At 47.7% G+C, this 18455-nt stretch overlaps 2 protein-coding genes across 2 annotated transcripts in view; one reads left to right on the top strand and one right to left on the bottom strand.

The window, feature by feature from the left end:
• KCNJ9 (potassium inwardly rectifying channel subfamily J member 9) overlaps positions 1-18455 on the top strand; it is a 58431-nt gene that overhangs the window by 14058 nt on the left and 25918 nt on the right. Inside the window, exon 3 of the mRNA XM_055112721.2 lies at positions 16255-16301. The gene's annotated coding sequence lies outside the window, so the exon portion shown is untranslated. The remainder of the gene's footprint in view (positions 1-16254; positions 16302-18455) is intronic.
• Positions 1-18455, bottom strand: part of KCNJ10 (potassium inwardly rectifying channel subfamily J member 10) — a 32793-nt gene that overhangs the window by 7000 nt on the left and 7338 nt on the right. The window lies entirely within an intron of this gene.

Here is an 18455-nt window from a genome sequence, read left to right as displayed (position 1 = left end):
AAACTCCTATAAGATTTTGAGGAATATTAGAGAACAGAAGAAGTGCTGTAAAATTAGAGATGAATGAACATAGTTTTAATTTTCAAAAAGAAAAATGAAGTACCTTTCACAAACTACAAACAGGTAAGATATTGATCCTAGGCAAGATTCTAGAATGGAATATTAAGATTACGAGTACTTAGGCAGGATGGGGGAAAGGAAGTTATCAATAGGACCCAGTGTGGATTTACTAAGAACAAGTCACATCAAAATGGCCTAATTTTGGCTGAGTGTGGTGGCTCATACCTGTATCCCAGCACTTTGGGAGGCTGAGGCAGGAGGATCACTTGAGATCAGAAGTTCAAAACCATCCTGGGAAACAGCAAGACCCCATATCAGCAAAAATTTTTAAAAATTAGCTGGATATGGTAGCACACACCTGTACTCCCAGCTACTTGGAGGCTGAGGCAGGAGGATCACTTGAGGTCAGGAGTTGGAGGCTGCAGAGAGCTATAATCATGCCACTGCACTGCAGCCTGGGCAACAGAATGAGACCCTGTCTCAAAAATAATAATAACCTAATTTTCTTTTATGATAAGGCTACTAAATTGACAAATCGAAGAAGTGCAACAGAGAACGTGTACCTAAACTTCAGGAGATTTTTGACAAGATCTCTCATTATGACCTGGGGATAAGATAAAGAAAAATGAGGAGAATGCTAATCTAATTCGGTGACTTTAAAAATCAGTGGTACTGGTGAGGGGACCATGATAGCCTGGAATTCATTTTCTATTGATACACCAGAGAGCTTCATCTTTGGCCTTGCCCTATTCAATTTTCTTAACATGAACTTCATTCAAAACTATAGAATGCTATGGCCATCAATTGTGTGCCTGACAGAAAGCTGGGACAGATAGCAAATGCAAGAGCTGGGGCAGAATTAGGATCCAAAAGGAGTCAAATAAGTAGGCCAAGTCTAACAAAAATGTTAAGTGCTGGATTATGTACTTGGGTCCAAAAATTACCTGAGCAAGTTCTGGATTGAGAAGATGTGATTTAGCAAAGCAGTACAATATTAAAAAATTAAACATATTAGCAGAAAATAATCCAATATGAGTTATTCATGTGTTTTGATTGCCAAAAAAGCAAACTAATCTTAAGCTCCTTCAGTTGAACTGAAGTCCCTAGAACAAAAAAGTAGTTGATTCTACTCTGCTCTGTTCATCCCACACCTGCAGTTTCCAGCATCAAGGAACACTCAGGATATGAGAGGATTCAGAACCAGACCACATGAGAAATGATTGAAGGAAATAGGGAAGTTGATTCAGGAGAAGAGACAATCAGAAAGATATAATGAATGTGTGCAAATATTTGGTTTGAAGGACTATCACGTGATCAAAGGCTTGGACTTGTCCTTTGAGCTCTAAGAGGAGCAATCAGGGAGTTTATACTGCAGGGATAAAGATTGCAAGTTGATATTATAAAGAGCATTGTAACAATCAGGAAGGCACTTTGGACAAGCACTTTGCAGAGATCCTATGGCAGAGATAAAAGCTTTGGATGGGAGATTGAAAGACTGTCTTGAAGATTCTGTCTATACCCATGGTGGGTCAGGATGTCTGCCTTCTCCACCCCACTTCTACCCCTGCACTTTCTATGGTGACATTCAGGGATCCTTTACTGAAGTCCTAGCTTTGTTTATGTTGAGGGGAGATTCTACATATCTTGGAGAATGGAAGCTCTTAGGGCCCAAAAAAAGCCTTGCTTATCATTCCCAAAATATTAGTCTATAATTCCTTCTCACTTTAAAATTTATAAAATATATAGTTTGATCCTCACACCATGAGGTAGGTAAGAAAGACACCATAGAAGCTAAGGCTCAGAGAGCTTTGCCCCAAGTAGATTAGTGGTAAAGTTGGAACGAGAATCCAGGTCTCCCAGCTCCTGGTCCAGAACTTTTTAATTGTAGCAACTGCTTTTGTGTGCCCCAGGTTCATTCTCTTGGACCTCATGCTCTCAGCAGGTGCCACTATGGTACGCTGTATGTAAGACCACACATCCCAGGGTTAAGGCTCTAGACTCAAGGGTACTGGAGATTTCGGCCACTGCTAGCCTCTTTGTTGCCTCTGGCTGTTGTGATTGCCACCTCCAGCTGTAGTGCCTGTGGTTGCCAGCCTTTATATCTGCCACCTCCAGCTGTTATCTGCTGCTCCCAGCTGTTGTGCCACCTCCCACAGCCAGGCAGCTTTGTTCTCTGCGGTGGCCAGAGTCAGAAGCGGATAAACAATCAGCTACACTCCACCCCCAAGCTGGCCAGGCCCCTGGGGAAGGAATCGAGCCAAAGCTCTGGAAATCATCTGTTGCGCACCCCACCACCCCGGGGCACCCCCGCAAAATAAAACATACTCTTTCCTCTAGAGGGTGCTATTTCCCCAAAACAGTCCCAGCCAGCCAAATACCAGAGATAGAATTCTGAAGACCAGCCTGAGTGGCGAAAGAGACAGAAACAGAGATATTCACCTTCTTTCTCCTCTAAGAACTGAACTAGTGATCCTTTCCCTAAAACAAAGCCAGTCATAGCTACAGTGATGATCAGCACGTTCCCTCAGCAAGTACCACTCCCACTTACTGCTCCCCCCGGAAGTTCTTCCTGAAGCTGTCTTTTTTTGCCTGTGCACTCATTTATTTTACTTGAGAGTCATTTGTTCTGCTTGAGAGTCATTTATTCTCCAGGATAATACATGGATTTATCAGGGCCTTTCTTGAGTAAGGACACTGTTGTTCTTGTGACTCTCAATAACTTGATCTGTGGCTCCCCTTTGCTTTTTGCTACTTTGCTCCTGGGTTTCTCTTCCTCAAATACACTTCTGACTAGAAAGGGTGCTTCAACCTCCTCCCAGGGACAGCAGGTACAGGGGAAAGAGAAAAGCTGCACCAGCAGGGACAGTGCTTTATCTGTTTTCTCTGTAGCCTCTCAGCACACCATTCATGATTTGGTCTCTGCCTACTTCTGACTTTACCCTTGACAATCTTTCACAGGCCCCCTGAACTCCAACGCAGAGCCTCACTACCCAATCCTTTCTACCTTTGGACCTGCTTCTGCACTGCCCTGCTCCATGCCTACCTGATGATCTCCTTATCTTTCAGAACTCGACTCAACTGTTAGTTACTCCCTTTGACGCCTTCCCTGACTCTCAAAAAAACAATTCATCTTCTCTGTCCCTCCCATCCCTGCCCAGAATGGGTTTACTTTACTATGCTTGCTCTTGTACATATTCTCTTTCCCCCACCCCACCCCCCGCCAGATGGGATCTCACTCTGTTACCCAGGCTGAAGTGCAGGAGTGCAGTGGTGCAATCTCAGCTCGCTACAACCTCTGCCTCCTGGACTCAAGCAGTCCTCCCACCTCATCCTCCTAAGTAGCTGGCACTATAGGCATGTGCCACCATGCCCAGCTAATTTTTGTACTTTTAGTAGAGACGGGGTTTCACCCTGTTGCCCAGGCTGGTCTCAAACTCCCGGACTTAAGTGATCTGCCCACCTTGGCCTCCCAAAGTGCTGGGATTACAGGTGTGAGCCACTGCACCTGGCCCTCTTGTACATATTCCTATTTTGAAGCATTATAGTGCTTTGAGATGGTTTGTTTATCATTGTTTACCATCTTTGTGCTTCTAATTTAAGACCACTGACTCTGCCTTTCATCTGTTTCCCCAGTGCCTAGTATAGTTTGTTAAGAAAGAGTAAGGGAATGACTGAAAGCCTGATCTGGACGGGCCAAGGCCCCCCTGAGGGCTGCAGTTTTTATCTGCCTCACAGGAGACACCTAGTTCACACAGACCTTCAGGAGGAGCCACTTCAGAGTGCGAGGGGACCCAGGTTTACACAGGCTTTGCTAATGCTGCAGATGCCTACACCCTGTTTTCAGAAGGTAAGAAAATAAAAGCCCAAGATATCAGTCCCTGCTCTCTTCTGGGCCAACTGTACCATTTGCAGGGGGCTGGGGAGAGAATGAGCTTTGTAAATTGCTACAGAGCATTGGAGTTGATTATGCTAAATTAGGTGACTAGAAAAGATGCTTCAACCCCCTCCCCGGGGCAGCAGGTGCAGGGGGAGGGGAAAACCTGCACCCACAGGGAAAGTGCTTTGTCTGTTTTCTCTGTTGCAAGAGCAAGTTGACTGAAAGGAGCTTTGGGATGTGAATACTAAATGCATTCACTTCCAATTGTAAAATCCTTTCTTCTCCTACTTGCTGCTCTATTTTGGTTCCTAAAATAGTTAAAGGGACCATCATCCTACCCATTACCCACACTCAAAGCCAGGATCATCTCAAACTCTCTCCTTGCCTCAACTCAACATTTATCTAAAGCCATGTGCTGTGGATTTGTGCCTCCTCCCCTTCATTCCATTGTCTTTTTTCAGGTCCTAATGCCTTGTGGCTGAATCACTGCATCAGCCTCCTACTCATCTCGTGTCTCTGTTCTTTCTCTCCTCATATCCATCCTACATTGCTCCTGGGTTTCTCTTCCTCAAATACACCTCTGATCAGGAATCAATGAACATTTATCCAGTACTTTAGAAAGCACTTTCACATTTTATTCTCATGGCATTCCTATGAAATATTAAGATTATAATCCTTGTTTTATGAATGAGGAAACTGAGGCTCAGAGAGATGGTGTGACTCAGTAAACTGTGGAATTAGATTCATGCCCAGGTCCCGTCTCCCAAATCCATCCACTTTTCATTTTACTATAATTGTCTTAGTTCTTTCTCTAGCTCAAAACATTTTAATGTCTCCCCATTATCTATCAAAGACAGGCCAAACCCAGGCTGGCATATAAGGCCTTCCACAGTCTGCTTCTGAACCTGCTTTCTAGCCTTATCTCCGACCACTTTTCTGCTATGGCACACTGCATATTGCAAGCAAACCAACCACTCCCTGCTCCCTGTTGTGCACACCCATGCTTTCCTGCCTTCCATGATCCTGCACTTCTCTCTTCCTGGGCTCCCCTTCCTCCTTGTCTTTACCTAACCAAGTCTTATCTTTCAGAGTCCAGTTCAAATAACCCCTCTTCCATGAAGCCTTCTCTGATTCCTACAACCTTAAGTAATGCCTCCCTTTTCTGAGTTTCCATATATGTATATCTATATCCAACTATACCCATAATGGCACCGCTCTTAGTACATGGTGTATGATTTGTATTCTACTACAAATAAGGTCATTGAAAGAAGGATCCAGCATTTTATTTATTTATATATATATATATATATATATATATATATGTTATCCTGAAGATTAGCACAATGTATGACACATAGTAAGTGCTCAAGAAGTATTTTATGATTGAATTAAAAGTAGGAGGGGACTCCTAACCCACTCCAGCCATAGGGGCCAATCTAACTGACTCCATCATCACAGGGCCAGGGAGATGTGGAAGTTCTTGTCCTAGATAGAATGGATGGAACTTCACTCTGGTCCAGCACTTCTCACTCTGGGGCCTTCTCATTCCCCCTTCTTGTTTGTATCTTCTCTTGATTTTTTAATGATGTTTTCTATTTTCCTTGCACACATGGAAACCCGAGATAACTAATTATCAACACTAATAGGTATGCAAACAAACCAAATGTTTTCATCTATATTAATGTTGCCCACCACATTCAGTATGAGCTGTGTTTTTGTTCATTTATACAATAAACACTTTGTTATTGTTATTGAAACTGGGTCTCACTCTGTCACCCAGGCTGGAGTGCAGTGGTGTGATCATGGCTCCCTGCAGCCTCGACCTCCTGGGCTCAAGTGATTCTACTACCTCATCCTCCTGAGTACCTGGGACTACAGGTGCACACCACCACACCCAGCTAATTTTTTTTTTTTTTTGTAGAGATGGGATCCCACTATGTTGCCCAGGCATGTCTCAAACTCCTGGGCTCAAGCCATCCTCCCACCTCAGCCTCCCTAAATGCAGAGATTACAAGCATGAGTCATCATGCCCAGCCTCAGTAAACTTTTTTTTTTCCAGCAACTACTGGGTGCCAAATTCTAAACAAGACAATGGAATTATGGAGATGGATCAGATGTAGATTCTTTCCGTGAAGACCTTGCAATCTAATAAAGGAGAAAACTGTAAAACAGGCAGGAAGTGATAAGTGCCATGGAAAAGGCATCAGTGAAGTACAAGAAGAGCTTGTGAAGGGAAAACTGACATCTAGTGCAAGGGAACAGGGTTGGGAAAGATGAGGAAATCCAGGGCCACCCAGGAAATAAGGAAATAAGGATCCATTCATTTTGGTTGAAGCGTTGGGAGCACATGAAAGATCTTAATAGGACACACTGGGAAAACAGTGATGTGCTGTGACCCCTCAACACCCTCCTGCTTTGTGGCCAGCCCCTGTGGATTCCTTCATGGCCAGCTGCAGGGCCAGGGTCAGGCCCTGCAGCTCCTGCAAGGGTCAGGTACAGAGCCTTGGCTTCCTCCATGGTGCTCCAGCCTGCTGGTCTGGTCTTTTCTTTTCTCTTCTTTTCTTTTTTTGTGGAGTCTCACTCTGTCTCCAGGCTGTAGTGCAGTGATGCAATCTCAGCTCACTGCAACCTCCACCTCCCGGGTTCAAGCGATTCTTCTGCCTCAGCCTCCCGAGTAGCTGGAATTACAGGCATGAGCCACCATGCCCAGCTGGCCAGCTGGCCACCATGTTGGCCAGGATGGTCTCGATTTCTTTACGTCATGATCCACCTGCCTCAGCCTCCCAAAGTGCTGGGATTACAGGCATGAGCTACGGTGTCTGGCCTAGCCTGCTGGTCATTCTTTCTTAGAGCCACTAGATGATTTCTGTTTTTTGACTGTGGAGTATTTCCTCTTGCAAATGTTTGGTTCAGGGACATGGAAGGAGAGATGGAGGGGAACTATCATGTATTGAATGCCTACTGTAGACCAGCACTTCATATTTCATCTTTTTAACTCTGTAAAACAAATCTTATTATCTTCATAATTACTGCTGAGGAAATTGAGGTTCAGAGAGCCCAGGTGACACAATTTATTGGTAGCAGAGCTGAAATTTATGCCTCTTCCTGGCTGGATTCCAAAGTCCTTTCCACCATTACTTCAAATTAATACTATAGTTTATTTGTCTTCACTGAGCAAACTCAACACTCAACAAGCAGAGATGACACCTTAAGCATAGTGGAGGTTAGCAGGAGCCAGACAGGTATGCAAAATTCACCAGCAGTAATGCCCAGGATGTATCCAAGGGTTGGAGGCGACGCCCTTCCTTCATGGCTGCTTGATCCCATTGTTTCTCCTAGGTTTGCATGATTTGTCTTTATTCTCCCCACTTCCTTCATGTGGACTCTCCTCCCAACGGTCTTCTCATCTCTATCAATGGTGCTTCTCTGCTTGTCCTCTCTTTTCATCCTGGCTGTCACTAAAATGTCTCCCCGACCCCATCCTCCTTCTCACCTCCCTCTTTGCCTTTGTATTGCCTACACATCTCTCTGGCTGTCCCTTCTTTTCCTTATGGTTTCTCCAGCTTCCTGTATCTCATCCTGGTAATAGTATGCTATCCATCTAATCATAACTCTCGCCTTCAAATTCTTTACCACACTTTATCCTTCTATTCTTCTTCTGTATCACACAGCCTATGTGTCCATATTAATAGAGATATTCTAAGCCCAAAAGCCTCCTATTCTTCTCCCTACTTCTTCCCTGTAGAAAAGAGCCTTTTGATTGAGGGATCTGGAAATGAGATCAGAAAGGGAGGCAGATTCCTGGAAAATAAGAACAGTGCCTACTATAGCTATTAACTAATCCAATTATCTTAGGTTTGAAGGTCTTTCTGAACCAATCACTGTTTGGTAAAGACAAATGAATAGGTGGATAGAAATAGGGACTCAGCTTGCTCTCTGTCCTACTATCTGTCCATCATGCTCAAGAACCCCAGATCCAGCTCTGTTCTTCTTCCAACCTTGAGGGCTTACATAATCCTTGCAGTACTTTTCTTCCTTCCCTTCCTGTCCTATCCTTCTCCTTCCTCTTCCATGTTGGGAGAGCCCTGTATGCAGTAGAGGGGTTTTGAGCACTGTGTCTCAGCACCTGAGATTAGGCTGGTCTCCACACCCATACTTATCTTAGACAGTTGAGCTAGGTATCTGTCCATGCCCAGTATTCTGAAGATAGAGTGAGAGAATTAGGCTCAAGGATGTGTAAAAGCCACTCAGAACTAAGAGACAGCACTGCTTGGTGGAACATGCACTGGACTGGGAAGTAAGAGACTTGGGTGCCGATCTCAACTCTGCCACTGACTAGCTGTGACCTCAGTCAAGCCTCTCTGCCTCTCGGATCTGTATTTCCTTCATTGTGGAATAGGGGTTGGTATTAGTTTCACACTTCTCAAACTAGGGCATACACTAGTATGTCAGGAGGCACTCAAAGCCACAGGACTAAATTTAGTATATTTCCTGAAGTTATCAATTTTGCTCAGATTTTGAGGGAAAATGTTATTTTAATATTATGCCAACAATGTACAATGAAGTAGAATAAACATTTTGAATGGCTTGAGACAAAAAGAGATTTCAAGGATGTCCAGTGTGTGGCCGCTTACAGCTCATCCCTGTAGATTCTAGGGCACAAATTCCCTCTCCTCTGCCTTTCAGGACACATTGCGAGGTCAGTCTGGGAGGTGCTACGTTAGAGGATGATTAGGGTCACTTCCTGCTGTAAATCTCTATGTCCAGCCCAAGTTGCCTCCACAGCAGTCTGGTCCCACTCCTCCCCCCGGCCTCGGTGGAGAGAGCAAACAGCTACTCAGCCTCCTCTCACCAACCATATTATCTTTTTTTGGATACCAGTTCCAACTTGAATAGCGACCTTAGAGTCCTCCAGAAGGAGATCAGTTGCATTGGGATGAAAAAGAAGCACTTCTGGGCTTCCAAGTGTTCTTAATGAGGGTTGGGGAAGAGAAAAGGAAGGAGAGGGGTAAGAGAGGAAGGGCAGGAAGAAAAGCACTGCATGGTTATGTAAGCCCTCAAGGTTGGAAGAAGAATGGAGCTGGATTTGGGGTTCTTTTCAAACTTGATGTCTTTATTCATTAATCCGCCTCCTGTCTTGCCCCAAGGAAAATAAACAAATAGAAATGGAGCCAGATGCACACAAATCTTGAGGTGGGGAAAAAGAGGGCAGTGTGTGTGTGTGTATGTCCCGGGGCCTGACTCTCCAGCTGAATCACTGTTGCCTCTGTCTCCCACTCCCTGGTCTCCTTCCCCCTTTCCCTCCCATCCTCTAGCCCCAGCCTGACATCGAGGCCCTGGCCCATGGAAGAATAGGCTTTTCTTCTCTTGTGTCAATGTTTGGAAAGTTCTCATAGTCTGATCAAAAGAAAGGATAAAAGCCTTCAAAGCATTTCCTGGGAGTCTGTAACCTCTGCATGGCCTTTCTGACCTGCCTGTGTGTTTTCCAGTCAAGAGAGGGAGGGACAAAAGATGGGGCCACATCAGATATTCTCTGGCCACACACCACCCCTGCCTGTCAATGTGAGCTGACTAGGACCACTGCCCCTTCCTCCACCTCAATCCCCAAGCGGTGCCTTCTGTCCCCTGCAAGAAAGGAACAATGTTCTGTAGAGAACTGCCCACAGGGTGGCATCTTGGGGACCCCCTGTTTCGCTGGCTGGAGAGGGAGGAGGACTTCCTGGTTCCTGTGACAAGTGGGTGCTGCCTCTTTGATGCACCTGCCCTCTCAACCTTTCACACTACCCCTATTGCACGCCCTCCTGAGTCATCACCCCATCCCAGTGTCTGCTGCTAATCATTGTCTGGGCCAGCAAGGCTCAACAGGAGCTGGTCCTTTGTGAGGAGCTTGGCACTAGGCAGGGTTCAACTGAGGACAGAGGCTATACCACTGTCTCCTCAGCCCCAGCTCCAGCAATCCCAGTAGCCTCCCAGCCTGGCCCCATCTGGGTCCTCACCTCAGAAGAACATCTACTGGGAGATGTTAACCCATCCCTCCTCATCTTAACTGAACAGCCAGAAGAATTAGTATCAGTGCTAAGAGTCAGCAGGAAGCAATGGCATCTATAGAAATAACTCTTGTTGCTATTGTTATTCCTGTTGTTACTGCTAAGACATGAGATGCTGAAAAGGTTCCCAAGGACTCTAGGGAAAATCTCAAGAGGATCCGAGCTAGGTTAGGGAGAGTCAAGGTGATAAACAAGAAGTCTGTTCAGGACCCTCCTTCCTGTGTCAGCTCTGCCTGGATCTCCAATCAGTCATCACCTGGCCTAGGCCCCGAGATTCCCCATAGGAAGAATCCATCCCCAACTTATCTCCAAAGACGCTGGTTGAGGGGATCAACCTACTTTAGGTACCAGAAGTATTTTTTCAGTCAGAGCCCCTCACGAGAGTGTACCCCCACCCCTAGTCTCTGCAGAGGGGGCTGGCCAGGTTGCAGATGGGGAGTGTGGAAGTGGTGGAGGTGAAAGGGAACTCCTGCAAATTTCGAGCTTCACCAGCGATTTACCACTCTCCACCCCATGCGGAAGACTGACCTCCCCAACCATCAGGGGGTGGGGCTCCCCAGTCCCTTGGGGCCACCCTTGCCTGCGCAGTTGCCTGTCTCATAACCTCACAGCCCCTTCCCCCACTCCAGCTCACTCCTTTTACTATTAGGTTGAATTCTATGAAATCATCCATTTAATACATGGGTTCCCTATTGGCAATATCAAAGGGTTCAATCTAACAATACCTAATAACAGTAAAAATAACAGTAACAATCACCTCTGTAATATGGGGTTTTGAAGTCTACAAAACACTTGTATAAATTCAGAATTACTCCATTTGCCCCACACAGCCAATCTAGGGGGGGCAGGGGGCAGTTAAAGCAACAGGAAGCAGGAAGCTCTCTCCAATGTCACAGCTGACCTTCCCATCATTAAATCCAAGGGTGTCTTCTCAGCCCTTGACCCCAGCAGTCTCTGCTACACTTGAGACTGATGACTGACCAGTCTGTTCTTAACACTCTCTTTTGGCTTTTATTGAGGTGTGGTGGGAATCCACTGATTTTATCCACCTTGATTAGCCATTAAGTAGCTCTGCCATTTCTAGGTTTTGTGATTTGGGGCAAATCACTTAAATGCATGAGTTTCTATTTCCCTTATCTGCAAAAGTGGCATAATAATACAGAGGTGACGGGAGAGTTCCATGTGATCATATGTGTGAGAACACTGCATGGGTTGTGAACACTACATGTGTGCACAGTCTCACTGTTACTCTCGGACACCATGTTCTCGGGGTTCTTTCTCTACCTCTGTGTTTACTTTGGATCATCTCTCTTGCTGTAATCTCTCCTCTGCACCTTAACTGTTGGTGTTTCTCAGGAATCCATCCACTCTTGACTCTCATCCTTGACCACTGTACTCCATCTTCCTCAACTGTTTCCCCCGTTCCGTGGATTCCACGTCACCTCTGCCCTGGGTGTCCAAGTACTTACAGGCTCCCACTACCTGGAGCATTCCAATTTTAACATGTTCAGACTCAGCGTCCTGTCTCCTCAGAAGAGTCTCTTTTGTGTTTTCCTTCTTGTTCACAGAATTACCCTCCACTAGGTGCCCAGGCCTTAGAATTACCCCTGCTTTCTCTCTTCCCCCTCATCTGATTGGTAACTAGGTCCATCATTTCTGCCTTCATGACTCCTCTTCATGTCCATTGAGGCTGCCCTAGTTCATTCACTTGAGGTGTTGCAATGGTCTCCTGGTTCTCTTGCACCCAGGCTCACTGTGCTCATCTCAGTCCTCGGCTGCCTCAGTGCACACATTCTGACCCCATCACTTGGCTTTAAAATCTTCAAAAAGTTCCCACAGCTTTCGTGATAAAATTCAAACTTCTTGGCAAAATCCTTCAATGTCTGACTCCACCTTACTGTTCACAGCCTCCCCTGGAATATTTTCCCTGTGCAGCCCATATTCTAGCCACGTGAAACATAGCCTGTGCTCTACTTGTCTGTCTCCATGTCTTTGCTCGGGCAGCTCGCTCTACCTAGAACATCCTCTGCCTGCTCCAAGACTCCCCTCCAGACTGCTGTCTTCCCTTTCAAATCCCCTTCCTCCTTCAAGGCCCTTCCCCAGTGCTCTCTCCACTGTGGAGCCTTCCCCACCTCCTAGGTAGAAATAGTTACTCTCCCTCTATGTTCCTGGGACATTTGCCACATCATCCTTTGTTCTCCTCTAGAGATTGTGAGCTCTTTGAAGGCACAGACTGTATTTTAGTCACCTTTGTAAGCTGTTACCTTTAAATTTAACCTAATTGGTTAGTAAAGAGGGAGGAATTAGAATCTCTGGGTGATTCTGGGCTAGGAATGTCAACTATACAGCATGTGAGCCATCACTCATCACCCCACCACCCCTTAGCAGATAACACTAATTCATCACAGTGCTTTTTATCTGACTGAGCCTCAGAATCATCCTCAATATGGTGATACAGAGAGTCATTTTCAATCAAATGGAGTTAGCCCAACAAATGAAACCTATTTCTTATCCTGGCATGTCTGAGTCACAAAGGTCCCTATGTATTCTCCTTTCCCACTATTTGCCATCCTGTCTGTGTCACTTACTAGCTAGGGGAACTTCAGTCAATCTCTTAATCTCTCTAGAGCTCAGCTTCCTCATCTAAGGAGGCAATAAAACCTTCCACTATGTGGTCAGGATTACAAGATTTAAAGTATATGAAATCTGTAAGGCCCTTATGCAAATAAAGATGTTATTATCCTACTTTGCAGATGAATGAAAAATATTACTGAATTAGAGAAACTAAGGTTCAGAGACATAAAGTCTTTGCTGACATTTATTTAATGGCAAAGCCAGACCCCATGTCTCCAAATCCTGTGGGCTTTTCCCTCACGTTGCCTCTCCACACCCCAGTGGCCTTGATGATGCTCAAGTTACACCATCCCTTTGATCTCCTTTCTCCAGGTGAGTTGTGGGGTAAGATTTACTCTAGCCCCAGAATTGAAGGGGACTTCCAACCCACTATTCTTTATCCCACCTCTCTATAATTCCTCCAAAACCCTCTCAGCCTGCCAAGAGGTGGGCAAGTGTGTGCTGAAGACTGCTGAGTAGAACCAAGTTCCTTAATTACTATCCCTCAGCCTCTCGCCCTCTTGTCTGCCCCCAGCCTCAGGAGTATCAGGCAGCTGGCAGCCTTCTCAAGGCCTAAGATGGCCAGGGCCCTGGAGATAATGTTCTTGGGCTGAAGGCTAATGAGTTGTCACCTGATCTACCGGAATAGTTTGAGAAACTAGGGAGGGTATGATGAGACCTATTCCTTGGAGTCCCAGGGCCAAGACAGCGTTCTCCACCTGAGAGAAGGGCGGGGGAGGCTGACCAGATCCCAGCTGAAGGGCCCTTCTCTGTACACTTTCCTGTCTTTGAACTTGAAGTGATGTTGGCTGGAAATGAGGGAAGGCTTGGACCTAGGGGGTGGAGGGCCCAAGAGGTAGTGGCGGGTAGGGGAGGCAGAAGAGCTACTCCCCATTGTGAGAGCACCCCCAGGGCCAACTCCTGTAGAGGCTGTTTCATCAGCTCCATGCCTTCCAGGAAGGACCATCCCCATCTTCCCAAACAGAGAACCTTTTCTGGACTGCTTCTTAATCCGTATTTTGTTCATCTTTGTGTCCTTCTCAGTGCCTGGTATTTCTTGACTTTAAAGAGCCTGTAGGATTGATGTTCTACATCACTTTTCCTCCTTCAGGCCCCCTTTTCCATGTGCCACCCGCTTCATCCTTCGGAAGTCCTTCCTCTGAGCTTCCCATTGAAGTTTCAACGTTTGGACACTTGGGGGCACTGAGTCAGTTTCCCTAGCTCTTCTCTGCAGGCTGTGCTCAGCCCCACCCTGTCAACACTCTCCCTACTCTCTACAATGAGAGGGGCAGATGGGGAAACTGAGGCCCACTGTGGGAGTGCTTAGTAGGAGCGCCTCAGTGATAAAATCCAGGGTCTTCTGTGGAAGGCACATCTCTCTCTAGTGGTGAGAAAGGACAGAGGCAGAAAACTTCAGGCCTAAGCCAAAACTTGTCCAGAGGCAGACAACTCTGAACTTAAAGCTTCTCCCTGCACTGGCCAGGTCGTCCTAGGGGAGCCCAATGCTTCCTTGTGCTCCTGTGACCAAGGACAAGAGAAATTAGTCTTGGGAGAAAGGATGAATGAAAAGTAGGAAGAAGAGGAGAGGAAGTGGAGGGACCCTATCTCTGAAGTCCCTAGAATTACTGGTGGAACAGAGTCCTTTATGACCTGGTCTCTGCTGACCTCCCTAGCATCAGTGTTCTCTATCTGTACCCACCCACTTCACGCATGCATCATGTCCCCAGCCACACAAAACCTCTCGGTTCTTGAACAGACCAAGCTTTTCTTAGTAAATAATGGGGTCTCTTCCATGGAACACTCTTCCTTTCCCACTTTGCTTAATTTCTACTCCTCCTTCAGGCCTCAGCTTAGATGTCACTTTCTCTGGAAAGCCTTTCTGGATGCCCCCACCCACAACACGGGCTGCTATCCCCCTGTGTTCCCACAGTACCATGAACTTCCTACCTCAGGCTTTACGGTGCGCCAGGCATTGTGCTGGGTGCTCCATGCCGTGCTTCATCCTAGCCTCCCTGGGGGGGCAATAGCATTGCCCTCAGATGAACAGGTGGAAACTAGACTTACATGGGTTAACTAACTTGCCCAGGAGGACTGCTCGTAAGGGGTGCACTGCGAGTTGAACCCAGGCCTGCTTAAATCTGCTTAAAGTCTGGGCTTCTCAACTTGCTACTGGACTGTGTCACAGAGTATTCATGCTGGGAAGCCCTCTATGGTCATCACGTTTAATACCCACATTTTACTAAAGAGGAAGCCAAGGCCTAGAAGAGGGGGGTAACTTTCCCAAGATCACACTGCTAGCTGGTAGCTCATGTTATTTTACATCAGAATCAGAGCAACAACCCTGGTCTTCTTCTTCATCTCAACTTATCTCTTCCTACAAGATCCTTTTCCTCACCCTGGGGTCCAAAAGTGCCAGTTTCTGTGGAGCCAACCTTGGAGCATTATCCACAGAAACTCTTCCCCAGCCAACCACAGCCACAGCCCATTATCTTCAATCTGGGCCTCCCACCTAGTAGGTCTCAGGGTCTCCCTCACCCCTGCAGAAGCGGGCCCAACAAGAAGAGTTGGAATAAGCAGCAAATAGTGAGGTCCATGAGGAGGAGACATTCAGCAATGCTCTTACTGGGGTCTGTGGAAATGATCAAGGGATTCCTTTGAGGCCGCTGGAAACCCCATAGGGGCTCTGAGAGTCATTGGAACTATCTTCCAGGCCACTCAAGCTTTGTTCAGTAGGTGACTAAAGGGGGACTTTTCTTTCTCATCAAGGCAATGAGTTCTCCACCTCTTTCTGTCCCTCCCCTTATGCCCAGGGAATTCTTCCAGTTAAGTCAAAATTTACCTGTTGCTATCTGAGCAATTTCTTCCTATTTGTACCCTTAATGGAGCTGGAGACACAGAGGTACTCTGTACCTGTCATTCATATTCAGAAAATTGAGCCTCTTTCCCTGACAGGTGTCCTCTCAGCTCCCTTTCCTTCTTGGGGCTCCTGTTCCCTGCATGAAGAGCAGCCTCTGACCCTCACTCAGAGGAGTCTAGGGAGCTCACCATGACTCTGGGAGGCAATCTCTCTGCCCCCTCTCAACTTTTTACTTATTCCTGATCCACATTCCTCCCTTAAGAAGGAGGATGGGGTAGGGATGGCATGAGGACACTTACTAGATATAGAACTAGATTCAGAGGTGAGTGTCTCACTGTCCTCTGTCTCCTATAGTAACTAACTGCCTGAGCACAGCAGGGAAAGCTGAAGTTACATACATTGAGCAGTTCTCTTTCTCCAGTAGGGAACATTTGGAGCAAAAGAATCACACCAGAGTATAAGGGCTGGGGGAGGTGTGTTCCTGCATGAAGGAAGACAGATGGATGAGGCGGCTTAAGGAGAATCCAGTAGCCAGAGGGGAAGCATTTTAGATGAGGGGAAAGGAGAAGGAGTAGAAGGGCCCTGAGGTTCTCCCATGCAATTTTGATGGGAGGAAACATCATGGAGATTAGCACTCAATAATATTTGCTGATGGGCAAACCAATATCAGCTTAGTTCTCTATCTAACAGAGTTTCTGCAACTGTGACCCCATCCACCCTCCCAGGCCCCAGCACACCACTGTGCAGTCAGCCCTCAAGTCTCTGGGATCCCAATGGGCCTTCCTCTCTTCCCTTTTTAGGGCATCTGCTCCCAACTGCTAGAAGATGCTCTGGACCAGAATAGGAGGTGAGCCGTAGATACAGCCTACAGATCCTCGTGCAGACGTAGGATAATAACTGGAAAGGCCAGTGCTAGGCAGCATGAAGGACTTATAATTGATAGAGATCCCCAACTCCAAACCCTAGCTAAGAAGGCTGTGGGGTTACTTTCCAGTGATCCAGAGTTCGTAGCAGGAGTGGGGCCGGTAGGAGGGTGGGAAGTGAAAGGAGGTAGGCTCACTCTGCCTAGGGGTAGTGCAAGGGTCAAAGTGACCTTCGGAGGTTCTTTCTAGACCCAGAAGCCCACTTAAGTCTCCTAGACCCGTTCTTCTCCCCACCCCTTCCCCTCACCATGCCCCCACTCCTTCCCAAAAAAAGGTGGCTAAAAGACAGCTCTGTTGGAATTATAGATAGGGTTGGGGGTGGGGTCATCTGAGTGAAACCAAGAGACAAATAGTGGGGGGAAAAAACACAAAAAAACTAGTGGTGAGAGACCTCCATTCTAGTCCCAGCCTTGCCACCAGCTGCCTGGACACCATCATCTTACCTCTCAGAGCCTTGCTGGGAAAATGATAACTGTTCCATCTACCTCCCAGGGCCAGGAAGGGCTAGGAAATATCTATGTGCCCTGGGCAAATGCAAAGACGGACACACTGGACCTGTGCCAGCGAGGCCAGGTGGGGCTTTCATTATTCACAAAGAGCTCAGTCCAGGGTACTTGACTCAGCTCTGGGGTAGGGGGCCTGGCCCACCTAACTGCTTCCATGGTTGAGGCAGGAATGGGAGCATTGCTTAGAGTGCAGCAAGAGGCTGTGTCCATGGTTAACATATAAGCAGGTGCAGTCTGGGGCAGCGGGACATTCTCAGCCCCAGGGCCACATTCTTAAGGTCACAACAAGTGCAAACTTGTTATAACCAGTGTCAGAGCAGCAGAGGGCAGCAAGGGCATGGGGGGAGGGACATGGTGCTGAGATGCCTGCGGCCGTGGAGGGGGTGCAAAAGGGAAAGGGGGGTGGGGTGGAGGGAGGGTGGGTGTGCAGGTGCATATGCCAGGAGGTGGTGTTATGGACGTGCGATCTGTGTGCTGGGGTCAGTGTGTTGTGTCTGGGCACATCCGTTTGGGTGTGTGTTGGGAGCCGTGTGTGGGGCCGCATAGATGAGTGTATGCCTGTGTGTCTCTGCATATATGAGCCCCGGGGAGTCCTGTAGTGGGAGGAGGAGAGGTGGCAGCCACAGGTCCAGGCTGGGCATACGGAACCAAGAAGTGGGCAGGCTCTGAGTGCCCCTTCCCCTTCTCAGGCCTCAGAGAACCTGCATTCCAACTCCTCCACAGACTGCCCCTGCCCCTGTGAGCCTAGGGCCTCTCCCCTCTGTGTGCCCTCTGCAGCCTGCCCTGTCAAATGCCCATCTCCCCAGCCTGCCCAGAGAGTGGGGGGGTCACCTCCTGCCCATCCCCCCTGGCCCAGGGCCCACTCCCCCGTGCTCTCTGGGCCCTCCGGACACTGGGGCGAAGGGGGGGTGGTGGGGAAGGCTCTGAAAGCAGGTGACTGTTTGGGGGAACTAGGGGACAGAGCCCCCATTGTGCCTGCCCCGGAGCCGCCTCAATGGAGCTCCCTGGCACAAAGGGGCTTTGACAATGGGCAGGACATTAGTATGCAGAGCCAGCCCCTCAGCCCTCTCCCTGTCCCACAGCCGAGGGGCGGGAGCTGGGAGACTGCTGGTAGAGGGTGAGGGGGGCCCAGGACTGAGACTAAGGAGATCTTGGCCCACAGGGGCTCCCCTGGGGGCACTGCCCAGGAGACAGGGGAGGAGACTAGACTAGGGCCTCCAAACCTGCCACTCGCCAGAAAGGACTTTCCAAATGGAAAAAGCCACGGGGACTGGTAGGAGTGGAGCGGGAGGGGCTGCGGGATGCCAAGCCCCTTGGTCCCAGGCTGGGCTCTAGAAAGAAGTGGGTGGGCAGTCTAAGTCCTCCCACGTTTTGCCTCAGTTTTACCATCTATGCAAAGGAATTTTGTGGGCAGGAGAAGAAAAATGGAGTAATACATAGCAAGTTCTCCAACCCCAGCAGGAAGGGCATGTGCTCAGGGTTTGGGGTCTTTGGGGTTCTACTTCCTTGGGGTGCCACCTTCTTTGAGATCTCCACCTGCTCTGGTTCTGGAGGCTGAAGAAGCTACTACAG

Source organism: Pan paniscus, chromosome 1 (genome assembly GCF_029289425.2).
Source record: "Pan paniscus chromosome 1, NHGRI_mPanPan1-v2.0_pri, whole genome shotgun sequence".
Taxonomy (NCBI): Eukaryota; Metazoa; Chordata; class Mammalia; order Primates; family Hominidae; genus Pan; species Pan paniscus.
The sequence above is the reverse complement of the archived record's forward strand: the minus strand, read 5'-3'. Positions and strand labels throughout refer to the sequence as shown.